Raw genomic sequence first — 13,171 nt, forward strand, 5'->3', positions numbered from 1 at the left:
ACAACAGACCGGCGGATCAGGCCCAGGAGCCTGCCGGCGGGGTACAAACACCACCCTAATTGGAGTAGTGACAGAGCAGAGTCGCCTCCCTTGCCAGGAACAGACCCAGCATCCTGCAGGCGGGGTAGTCACGACACCCCAATTGGAGTAGGGGCAAAGCAGAGCCTCCACTCGTGCCCGAAAGGTGGGCAGATCTGCGACCGACCAGCAGGACAGGCCCAGTGGCCTGCTGGTACGACAGACACGTCACCCCAATTGGAGTAGGGGCAGAACAGAGCCGCCACCAGCTCCCAGAACAGGCCCAGTGACCTGCCGGCGTGGTAGCCACGACACCCCAATTGGAATAAGGAGAGAGCAGAGCCGCCGCCCGCACCTGCAGGAAAGATACGCAAGCAGTATGAAAAGACAAGGAAAGAAAGGACCACAAGCAATGCAGGTCAACGCAACTTTAGAAGAGGTAACAGCTGCAGCAGATGGAATGTCAGATAAAGAATTCAGGATATACATGCTTCAGATGATCTGGAGTATCAAGGAAGACATTAAACAGCAAAATCAGACAATGAAAGATCACTTCGACAACGAATTACGCAAACAAATCCAGGAAGCAAAGGATCAACTATACAGGGAGATAGAGGTTATAAAAAACAAGCAATCAGAAATCCTAGAAATGCAGGAAGCAATAAACCAACTTAAAAACTCAATGGAGAATACTACCAACAGAGTAGAACACTTAGAAGATAGAACATCAGACAATGAAGACAAAGTATTTCAACTGGAAAAGAACATAGACAGCTCAGCAAGACTGTTAAGAAACCATGAGCAGAACATCCAAGAAATATGGGATAACATCAAGAGACCAAACTTAAGAGTCATTGGGATACAGGAAGGTACAGAGCTCCAAACCAAAGGAATGAGCAGTCTATTCAATGAAATAATACAAGAAAACTTCCCAGACTTGAAGAATGAGACAGAATCCCAAATCCTAGAAGCCTACAGGACGCCGAATGTGCAAAATCATAAGAGATCCACACCTAGACACATTATAATGAAGATGCCCAACATACAGAATAAGGAGAGAATTTTAAAAGCTACAAGAGAAAGGAAGCAGATTACATTTAGGGGCAAGCCAATCAGGATAACAGCTGATCTTTCAACACAGACTCTGAAAGCTAGAAGATCCTGGAATAACATATTTCAAACACTGAAAGATAATGGGTTCCAACCAAGAATTGTGTATCCAGCGAAATTAAGCTTCAGGATGGAGAATGAAATTAAAACCTTCCACGATAAACAAAAGTTTAAAGAATTCGCAGCTAGAAAACCATCTCTCCAAAACATCCTAGCCAAAGTATTACAGGAAGAGGAAATGGAAAATAACAATGAAAACCAACAGTGGGAGGTAGGACAGTAAAGGGGGGGGGGAAACAATCAAAGAGGAAAACAAACAATGTTTAGTAACAGAAATAAACAAATATGGCTGGAAGAACAACCCATATCTCAATAATAACCCTAAATGTTAATGGCTTAAACTCACCAATTAAGAGACACAGGCTAGTAGAATGGATCACAAAACAAGACCCAACAATATGCTGCCTACAGGAGACGCATTTGATAGGAAAAGACATACATAGGCTGAAGGTGAAAGGTTGGGAAAAATCATATCACTCATATGGACTTCGGAAACAAGCAGGCGTGTCCATACTCATATCAAATAAAATAGATTTCAAGCCAAAGTTAATCAAAAGAGATAAAGAGGGACACTACATACTGCTTAAGGGAACCATACACCAACAAGACATAACAATCATAAATATTTATGCCCCAAACAATGGTGCAGCTATGTTCGTCAAACAAACTCTTCTCAAGTTCAAGAGTCTAATAGACCACCACACCATAATCATGGGAGACTTCAACACACCTCTCTCGCCACTGGACAGATCTTCCAAACAAAAGTTGAATAAGGAAACTATAGAACTCAATAACACTATTAATAACCTAGACCTAATTGACATATATAGAGTATACCACCCAACATCAAGCAGTTACACTTTTTTCTCAGCAGCACATGGATCCTTCTCAAAAATAGATCATATATTATGTCACAGGGCAACTCTTAGACAATATAAAGGAGTAGAGATATTACCATGCATCTTATCTGATCATAATGGAATGAAACTGAAAATCAACGATAAAAGAAGGAAGGAAAAAGCATACATCAATTGGAGAATGAACAATAGGTTACTGAATGATCAATGGGTTATAGAAGACATCAAGGAGGAAATTAAAAAATTCTTAGAGATAAATGAAAACACAGACACAACATATCGGAATCTATGGGACACATTGAAAGCAGTTCTAAGAGGAAAATTCATTGCTTGGAGTTCATTCCTTAAAAAAAGAAAAAACCAACAAATAAATGATCTCATACTTCATCTCAAAATCCTTGAAAAAGAAGAGCAAAACAACAGCAAAAGAAGTAGAAGGCAAGAAATAATTAAAATCAGAGCTGAAATTAATGAAATCGAAACAAAAGAAACAATTGAAAAAATTGACAAAACTAAAAGTTGGTTCTTTGAAAAAATAAACAAAATCGACAGACCCTTAGCGATGCTAGTGAAGAGAAGAAGAGAGAGAACTCAAATTACTAGCATACGGGATGAAAAAGGCAATATCACAACAGACACTTCAGAAATACAGAAGATAATCAAAAACTATTTTGAATCCTTATACTCCAATAAATTAGAAGACAGTGAAGGCATAGATAAATTTCTTAAGTCATATGATCTGCCCAGATTGAGTCAGGAGGATATAGAAAACCTAAACAGACCAATATCAATTGAGGAGATAGAAGAAACCATCAAAAGACTACCAACTAAGAAAAGCCCAGGTCCGGATGGGTATACAGCAGAATTTTACAAAACCTTTAAAGAAGAACTAATACCAATACTTTTCAAGCTACTTCAGGAAATAGAAAAGGAGGGAGAACTTCCAAATTCATTCTATGAGGCCAATATCACCCTGATACCTAAACCAGACAAAGACACTTCAAAGAAAGAAAACTACAGACCAATATCTCTAATGAACCTAGATTCAAAAATCCTCAATAAAATTCTGGCGAATCGGATACAAAAACATATAAAAAAAATTGTACACCATGATCAAGTAGGATTCATCCCTGGGATGCAAGGCTGGTTCAATATACGGAAATCAATAAATGTTATTCACCACATCAATAGACTTAAAAATAAGAACCATATGATCATCTCGATAGATGCGGAAAAAGCATTTGACAAAGTACAGCATCCCTTTATGTTCAAAACTCTAGAAAAACTAGGGATAACAGGAACATACCTCAATATTGTAAAAGCAATCTATGCTAAGCCTCAGGCTAGCATTATTCTGAATGGAGAAAAACTGAAGGCATTCCCTCTAAAATCTGGAACAAGACAGGGATGCCCTCTCTCTCCACTTCTCTTCAACATAGTTCTCGAAACACTGGCCAGAGCAATTAGACAGACGAAAGAAATTAAAGGCATAAAAATAGGAAAAGAAGAAATTAAATTATCACTATTTGCAGATGATATGATTCTATATCTAGCAGACCCAAAAGGCTCTACAAAGAAACTATTAGAGCTAATAAATGAATTCAGCAAAGTGGCAGGATTTAAAATCAACACGCATAAATCAAAGGCATTCCTGTATATCAGCGACAAATCCTCTGAAATGGAAATGAGGACAACCACTCCATTCAAAATATCTTCAAAAAAAATAAAATACTTGGGAATCAACCTAACAAAAGAGGTGAAAGACTTATACAATGAAAACTACAGAACCCTAAAGAGAGAAATAGAAGAAGATCTTAGAAGATGGAAAAATATACCCTGTTCATGGATAGGCAGAACTAACATCATCAAAATGGCGATATTACCAAAAGTTCTCTATAGGTTTAATGCAATGCCAATCAAAATCCCAATGGCATTTCTTGTAGAAATAGAGAAAGCAATCATGAAATTCATATGGAAAAATAAAAGACCCAGAATAGCAAAAACAATGCTAAGCAAGAAGTGTGAATCAGGCGGTATAGCGATACCAGACTTCAAACTATACTACAGAGCAATAGTAACAAAAACAGCATGGTACGGGTACCAAAACAGGCGTGTGGACCAATGGTACAGAATAGAGGACACAGAAACCAATCCACAAAACTACAACTATCTTATATTTGATAAAGGGGCTAAAAGCATGCAATGGAGGAAGGATAGCATCTTCAACAAATGGTGCTGGGAAAACTGGAAATCCATATGCAACAAAATGAAACTGAATCCCTTTCTCTCGCCATGCACAAAAGTGAATTCAAAATGGATCAAGGAACTTGATATCAAATCAGAGACGCGCCGTCTGATAGAAGAAAAAGTTGGCTACGATCTACAGTCGGTGGGGTCGGGCTCCAAATTCCTCAATAGGACACCCATAGCACAAAAGTTAATAACTAGAATCAACAAATGGGACTTACTCAAACTAAGAAGTTTTTTCTCAGCAAAAGAAACAATAAGAGAGGTAAATAGGGAGCCTACATCCTGGGAACAAATCTTTATTCCTCACACTTCAGATAGAGCCCTAATATCCAGAGTATACAAAGAACTCAAAAAATTAGACAATAAGAGAACAAACAACCCAATCAACAAATGGGCCAAGGACCTGAACAGACACTTCTCAGAGGAGGACATACAGTCAATCAACAAGTACATGAAAAAATGCTCAACATCTCTAGCTGTCAGAGAAATGCAAATCAAAACCACCCTAAGATACCATCTCACTCCAGTAAGATTGGCAGCCATTAGGAAGTCAAACAACAACAAGTGCTGGCGAGGATGTGGGGAAAAGGGTACACTTGTACATTGCTGGTGGGACTGCAGATTGGTGCAGCCAATTTGGAAAGCAGTATGGAGATTTCTTGGAAAGCTGGGAATGGAGCCACCATTTGCCCCAGCTATTCCCCTTCTTGGTCTATTCCCTAAAGACCTAAAAAGAGCATGCTACAGGGACACTGCTACATCGATGTTCATAGCAGCACAGTTCACAATAGCAAGACTGTGGAACCAACCTAGATGCCCTTCAATAGACGAATGGATAAAAAAAATGTGGCATCTATACACAATGGAGTATTACTCTGCATTAAAAAATGACAAAATCATAGAATTTACAGGGAAATGGATGGCATTAGAGCAGATTATGCTAAGTGAAGCTAGCCAATCCCTAAAAAACAAATGCCAAATGTCTTCTTTGATATAAGGAAAGTAACTAAGAACAGAGTAGGGACGAAGAACAGGAGAAGAAGATTAACATTTAACAGGGATGAGAGGTGGGAGGGAAAGGGAGAGAGAAGGTAAATTGCACGGTAATGGAAGGAGACCCTCAGGGTTATACAGTGGAGGGGGTAGAGAGAGAGGAGGGGAGGGGAGGGGAGAGGTGGGGAGGGGGGAGGGTGGATGATGGGAAAGGCAGCGGAGCACAACAGACACTAGTATGGCAATTTGTAAATCAATGGATGTGTAACTGATGTGAATCTGCAATCTGTGTATGGGGTGAAGGTGGGAGTTCATAACCCACTAGAATCAAAGTGTGGAATATGATATGTCAAGAAATTTGTAATGTTTTGAACAACCCACAATAAAAAATTAAAAAAAAAAAAAAAAAAAAAAAAATAGAAGACACCAAGATGGAAGGAGACCCTCATCATTATCCAGAATACAGGTATGACAATGTGAAGGGGAAAAAAAAAAGAAGTGTGTCACATTAGATCGGGTAGAGAGAAGTGATGGGAGGAGAGGGGAGGGGAAGGGGGGATAGGAAGGACAGCAGAATAAAATAGACACTATTATTGCTGTATGTATATAGGTGACTGTATGACCAATGTGAGTCTGCAACCTGTACAATCAGAAAAATGAGAAATTATACCCCATCTGATTCAAATGTATGATATGTCAAGATCATTGTACTGTCATGTGTAACTAATTTAAAAAAAAATAGAAGACATCAAGCTGATTGGAGAGATTGTTCCTCTCTTGATTAGTCCCTCTTTGTCATCCCCAACCCCTCCAAGACAAAACGAGAAGAAACATGTAGAAGGTTTTCTAAGAAGTGGCCTTTTCATAAAAATTAGAGATCATGTAAACAGAGAGATCAGCCAGATCAGAGGCTCATCTCACACAGGTGAGGTTGGCTAGAGGTGGGGAGGGGGATCAGGCCATGGATGGATGAAGCAGAAGGTGTGGATGAAGAGGCAGGTAGAGACAGTCCCAGGATCAGGTCTTAGAAACAACCCTCAGACTGTAGAGTAGGGTGGGCTGGAGGTGGGAGGTTCTGAAACAGGAGAGTGGGGAAAGTAGTAGACAACTCTAACCAACAGGAATGTTAACTATTAACCACTTTTTTTTTCTCTTTTATTGATTTTTCCACGTATTCTCAGTGCCCTTTTTTCCTCTGCCATAAAGTAAATATTAAATGTTATGTCAACAAGTTCACAGAACCAACAGAGAGCAAAATATGGTTCTGGCAATAATATCTCCCCAACCAAAACTAGAAGACAGAATTTTACAAAAGGGATTTCCACCTCGCCACTTGACTTGACTTGACTTGTGTATTTGTTTCTATGAAAGTCTTACAAAGTTAAGCAATTAAAATAATTCAGGGCCATTTACTTAATGAATACTTTATATTAAAAACAAAGCACTTGAAATTAGACTATTTCAGAAAACCATTGACTATGTATGTGCACATGACAATTTGGTGTCGCTTCAGCCTCCTTTATGAAATCATGAACCCTCTGAGCTGAGAACTGGGTTTTATTCCTCTTGTTTCCTCAGCACATAACACAGTGCTTTATATAGCATTTTTTGTTATTGTCAAAGTGCCTTTACAACAAACAAACAAACAAGGAATAGAACCCAGAGCATTACAGATGCTAGGAAAGTGCTCTCCCACTGAGCTACATCCCCAAGTCTTTTATTTTATTTAGAGACAGGGTCTCACTAAATTACCCACACTGACCTTGAACTTGAGATTCTCCTGCCTCAGCCTCCCAGGCTGCTGAGATTACAGGCTTGTGAATAAGTGCCCTTAAATTAAACTAAATGGCATTAATTTAATGGCCAACGGTGTATCCGTAGACATTTGCATCAACATTCTTTTAGGAAACTTTTCACACACAAAGCAAATTTGAAATAATTTTCAGTGAATATTTACATTCCCACCACCAAGATTCCACCATTAACACTTTACTATTTTTGCTTTATCACATACCTGTTCAACTCTCTAGGTCTCTCTCCATCCATCAGTCCATATTATTTTTCTTGATGGATTTCAAATTAGATTACAGCAGAGACATAAATACACCTCCCCTATATACTTCAGTGTGTGCCGTGACACGCAACTAAATCAGTCAGGATCACTCCAGGTGAATTTGGAGTTGGCACGCACAGAAAATACCTTTTTCTTTGGGTTCTGTGACGGCTCTCAACCTTAGGGGTCCATTGGAAAGAGAGAGCACAACCTGAATTCCTTATTCTTATATAGGGGGGACACACAAAGGGGGGTTCCATGGAATGTTCTTTCCAAAAAAGGTGAGGGGTAATATTACAAAGGAACAAGAAGGCAGCCCACTCGAAAAACTTTGCTCCTCTGCTGAGCAAAGATGGGGATCCACCTGCTTCCCCATCAGGGAAGCCAGTCTCCACATTTCCATCACTCAAAGCTAGGGGGCGCTCAACTCTTAAGTGGCAGCTCCTGACAACTAGCATTTCATTAGCTAGAGTTCAGGATGTGTTTACAATTTTTTCTTCTGGGATAAAGTCATCTACCATGAAATGCCCCAATTTAAAGTGTACATTTACATATTTGACAAATACGTATACCTTTGTTTACTCAGCACAGTGCTATTGAGACTCACCTGTGTCGTATATCTGCATACATTTCTTTTTGTTGGCAGTAGCATTGTATCATATAGTCATGTCAGAGTTACGTATCCTCATTTTGATGGATACCTGTGTTGTTTCTAATTTCATCAAAATAAAATAAAAGCTATTCCCACCTTCTTGTTCTAGTCTTGATGGCCATATATTTTCATTTCTTTTGGGTAAATACCTAAATATCTGGGTCCTATGGTAAGTATATTTAGACATTTTCAGAAACTCTTTTTTGCAAAATGTTGGGCAATTCTTGCCATGCTTTTTCCTTGTTCCGTTTGTCAGTTTAAAAGAAATCCCTGAGTAAGAGCTATTGTTGAATGCTATTCCCCTCACTCAATATTCCAGAGCACAAAGAAGTGAACGGCATCCATACATACTCAGCCAACAGCTGATTAGACAGGGAGGGCGCTTAGTCCAAGAGCAGGCTGTTTAGAAGCCCAATAGAGAGTCTGGTTCAAAGACCTACAGCGGGAGGATAGAGATTAACTGGCCCAGTCATTCCTGCCTTTGAGTATTTGAAATGGAAACACTTGTTGAAAAAAGCCATTTGGTTAGAAGTAAACACATAAGGACACACACACATACACACACACACACACAGAGCATTCTTCAGATTTCCTTAAGAGTATGGCCAAATTGGTTATTAAAGAGATAGACAAGGACTCATGTTTTTCTGAGGAAGGAATTTTTTCAAAATCCAAGATTTTCCTTTGCAAATTAAGGGAAATAAAATTCCCACATAATCAGGAGCATTCTAAGAAAGGACAATCGAATCCACTCTGTTATTGCTAGTGCAGGACTTAAAGTCTCAAAACTCAGGAAAAAAAACAGCCAAAAGCTGGGGTGAAATAAAAATAAAAACAATAATTGGAACTAATATATTGTCCCCACCCCCATACATACTCCAGTAAGGTTTGGCCATAAGTACCAACCAGAGGACTAGAAAAGGAGTAAGGTAAATCAAAAGAAACTAAAAAGGAAGCAGAGAAACATAGAAGGAAATGAATTCTCCAAGTCTTTTTCCCTCCATCCTGACATGGCCCTGGTATAGGAGGGTGAAGAACAAACACCTTTACCTGGGTGTACGCGCTGATCATTCTAATGATCAAAAAGTAATCAGATTGGGCTGGGGTTGTGGCTCAGCAGTAGAGCGCTTGCCTGGCATGTGTGAGGCACTGGGTTCGTTTTTCAGCACTGCATATAAATAAATGACAAAAATAAGTCCATCGACAATTAAAAAATTTCTTAATACTAATCAGATTCTTTCAATTTGGCTTCTACAATTTTACTTCGGGAGATAATCTGACACATATGTACATGGATGTTTATCACAGCATTGTTTATCGGGTGAAAGTATGACCAGAAGTTTACTGACACAGTTCTTTCAAAATCCACTCTTTAACATGCAACACATGGATTGAGTGATGCTCTAGCATGGAGACAGAGATCTGCCAAATTCTTTTGGGTGAGTGCAAGGATACAAGGCCCAGGGACTAGATCTACCTGCCACTGCACTTGGCCCACTTTTCCAATAAGCAAATCAAAGGGGAAGCTCACGAGGGTACAGCACCCCTGCACACTCTGCTACAGAAAGCTTTCAGACTCAGTGGCCTTCATTGCTTCGTAGTTCTCATCTTTGTCAAAAGCTGTCATAGTGCTGGGCACGGTGGCACACACCTATAATCCCAGCAGCTCCAGAGGCTGAGGCAGGAGGATTGGAGTGCAAAGCCAGCCTCAGCAACTTAGCGAGGTCCTAAGAAGCTCAACAAGATCATGTCTCTAAATAAAATATTTTAAAAGGGGGCCGGGTATGTGGCTCAGTTAAGCACCCCTAGTTTCAATCCCTAGTATCAAAAAACAAAACAAACAAACCTGTCATAGAGCAGTCTTCTAAAAAAAAGGAAAATAAGCATGCACTCCCTTCTGGAATTAATGATCCTCTGAAACACAGAGAGAACCTAACACATGACAACAGCGACGGTGTTACTAATGACAGTGTGCAGTGCATCCTGGCTACTTCCTCTGAACAGGCCCCATGCTAAGTGCTTCTCATCCCAATATCTGATTTTATCCTCACAGCGATCCCAGTGCTGAATCCTATTTTCACCCCATCTATGGATGAGTGAGCTGAGGGTTAATGAAGTAGCACAATATGCGAAGCTTCCTGTTTTTCTGCATCATTGAACATTAAGCCCTGGAGAAAGAAATAATGACAGGAACAAGAAAAAAAGCTAAGAATGAGAGACTTTAGGACCTCAGGAAGCCATTTGTTTATTGACAGTTCCAATCTCTGGATTTGTTGAGCTAGAGAGGGGCTCTTTATAACAATCCAAGTGCCAACGACATCGAAGAGGATTTCTTTCCCCAAATACCCTGAGCTATTTTTCATCACTACAAACAAAAGCACAGAGTAGAAATATCCATTCACCTATGATCCGCTAATCTTTAGCTATTGCTTAGCAACCGGTAACAAATGGAGGAGGGCTAAGGGCTGATTAGCATTCCTCTTCTGCAGGAAGATCAGAGTTATTACAAGGTACAGCCCCCAGCGCTGAGGCTGGCAGGGGCCGTAAAGGTCAGGCCAAGTCTCTGTTGGTTGGAAGGTTTTTCTTTTTTTTTCTTTTCTTCTTTCTTTTGTTTCAGAGCAAAATACGTTTTCTTTGTTCCTTCAGTTTATAAAACTCATAAAAGTTCACAAATAAAAACATAATAATAAAACTCCTATGATCTCTGAAAGAAAACAGTCTGCTCTTTGGGCCAGTCCCCACTAGCTCGGTCTCTGAATCACTGGGAGACCATTGAACCCTTTTCTCAGACTCTCTAGCTGTTTGGTTTTCTACCTATACAGAAATCCACACCAACCCATAATAATGAAAAACGTCTACAAAATGCTTTCAAGTCTACCAAAAAAAAAAAAAAAAAATGTCAGTGCTTTCACCAGTGGAGAAAATAACAGCAATGATAGCAATAATTTGCAATAAGCGAGAAAAACATATTTATATTCTCAAAGAGAGATGAAACAAGCTTAGAAGGTCAACTAGCTCCATCATGTCATTGGGAAGCACCTCCTCACCAGAGAAAGTGGAAGAGGGAGCCACTTATCATCCTTGGATATCCACTCCCAAAATTCACAGCTTCTATGCTCTGAAATTCTTCTTAAAGTCTCACTGAAATTCCCCTTGCTGCTATTTCAAGCTAATTCCTTCTCATCCTCTTCATAGAAAGAGGCATCAATCTTAAGATTTTGCATAGTTTTTTTTGTGTACTTTACATGTGAAATGAAGGCACATAGACCTTTTCCTTCTCCACATTCAATTTTTAAATCACTTTTTGGAAAGACCTCTGCTGGTCTTGGCATTAGGCTAAGTCTGGGACATAGAAAGATCTATGATATGATCCTGTGTTCTCGAGAGGGGAATTAGTTATTTTAAAAAGTAGTGGCACAGGTGCACTGTGTGAAGTTCAAGGATTCTGTTTTTGAAACTTCTTATTTTGATGATCTGTCAATTCAAAATCTTAAATTTTTTTTCCATTTCAAAATTTCAATTTTATTTTATAAAAATTTCAAATTTATTTTTATCAGTAAAGTTCAATTATTTCTTAAGTCCACTGATGGGGAGGGCAGGGCTGCAGTCACAGAAGGGATGTGCCACCTAGTGGCAAAAATGAGACAACAAGAACACCAAACCATGCTTCACCCTTGCACCCACCTGGGAGTAGAAGCAAATCGTGCCTTTCCTGAACTCAAGGTGCCAGAAACTGTAAAATACACCATTGGTTTAATACAAGAACAAAAAAGGTCAAAAACGAGAACAGGTGTGAGAAATGCATGCATCATCTGGATTTTCAAAACCCAAAGGAAAGTGTGGGGGCACTTCAAGGAAATATGGAGGTTCATTTTTAACTGCTTTTCTCTCCAGCACTTGGCAGCTAATGCGGGGAGGTGAGTGGGGCTGACACTGGTGATCACAAGTTCCTGCTCTGAGCACTCCACAATTGTGCTGCAGAAAGGATGTCATTTTCCTGTTTAACACCTGGGAAACGCGAGGTTCAAGAATGGAGTTACTTTTGACCTTGGATCCAGGGTTTAAACTCAAGAATTTGACTTTGAAGGTCCACAGGTGTTCTGCTCTCCTGAGTTTCCTTCTGCTTTTCCCCCAAGCCCTCGGGCTTCCGAAGCACACTGACACAGTGAGATGGCTCTCAGTATTCAGCTTTCCCTGTATCCCATTCCTACTCCCCACCCTTGAGTCCCACTCAATGACTGGAAGTGTTCTAGCTTCGGACTCTTCCAGCTCAGGCTCCTGTGTCAGTCCTCCGTTTCCCCAAGGTCTGTCTCATGCCCACCACTTCTGCTATTCAACCTTCTAGTGACTTCTAGAGACATTTTCCCTCCTGCTTGTTAATTCTCCAAAAACCTGTCGAAGATCCCCTGCAGCTCCCTGATTCCTTCACACCTTAGCATGGAACTTAGGAAGTCACAGGTCCCAGATGGGGGTGTGGAGGTACCAAAAGGACAGGAGGACCAGCATATATATGAGGTCAGGAGATGAGAGCAGGGTGGCCAAATCCTCAATGGAGGCAGTATCAGAGGCCTTGCGATTCAGCAGCAGGTCCCAGTTCATTGATCTTGTGAAATTAGCCACTTCTCCAAGGAGAGTAGCACAGGTTCACAGGAACAGCATGCTGGGAGAGGCCTGTCCCAACAAGAGGGTGGGTAGGTTCCCCCTGCACTGGGGAACATTTTAGGGAAAAAGGAGGCAGGTACAAAACAGTGTAACACAACCCAGAAGTGACTGCTTTAACCATCAGAGACAGAGTTTTCTTGCAAGTTTCCTTCAACAAGTTTAGTAGTCCCCAACTCCTGGCCTAATTCCCTTATTCGTATTCACTAATAGGAATAAGGCCTCCAAAAGTCAGCTGTAGAAAATAAATGAACATGGGTATGGAGACACATTCCTGTAATCCCAGCTACTGGGGAGGCTGAGGCAGGAGGATTACAAGTTCAAGTGCAGCCTGAGAAACTGAGCAAGACCCTATCTCAAAAATAAATTAGAAAGGGTTTCGGATGTGGCTCAGTGGTGGAGGACTTGCTTAACATGTGGGAGGCCCTGCATCTAGTCCCCAGAAATGCAATAAACAAAGGTCAACTTTATGTACATCTGAGTTGAAGTGTGGATCATAGAGGAAGGGGGATTCTGTAA

This window comes from Marmota monax, unplaced genomic scaffold (assembly GCF_021218885.2).
Source record: "Marmota monax isolate L192 unplaced genomic scaffold, Marmota_monax_Labrador192_F-V1.1 WCK01_AAM20220418_F8-fsc00031, whole genome shotgun sequence".
In the NCBI taxonomy this organism is placed as follows: domain Eukaryota; kingdom Metazoa; phylum Chordata; class Mammalia; order Rodentia; family Sciuridae; genus Marmota; species Marmota monax.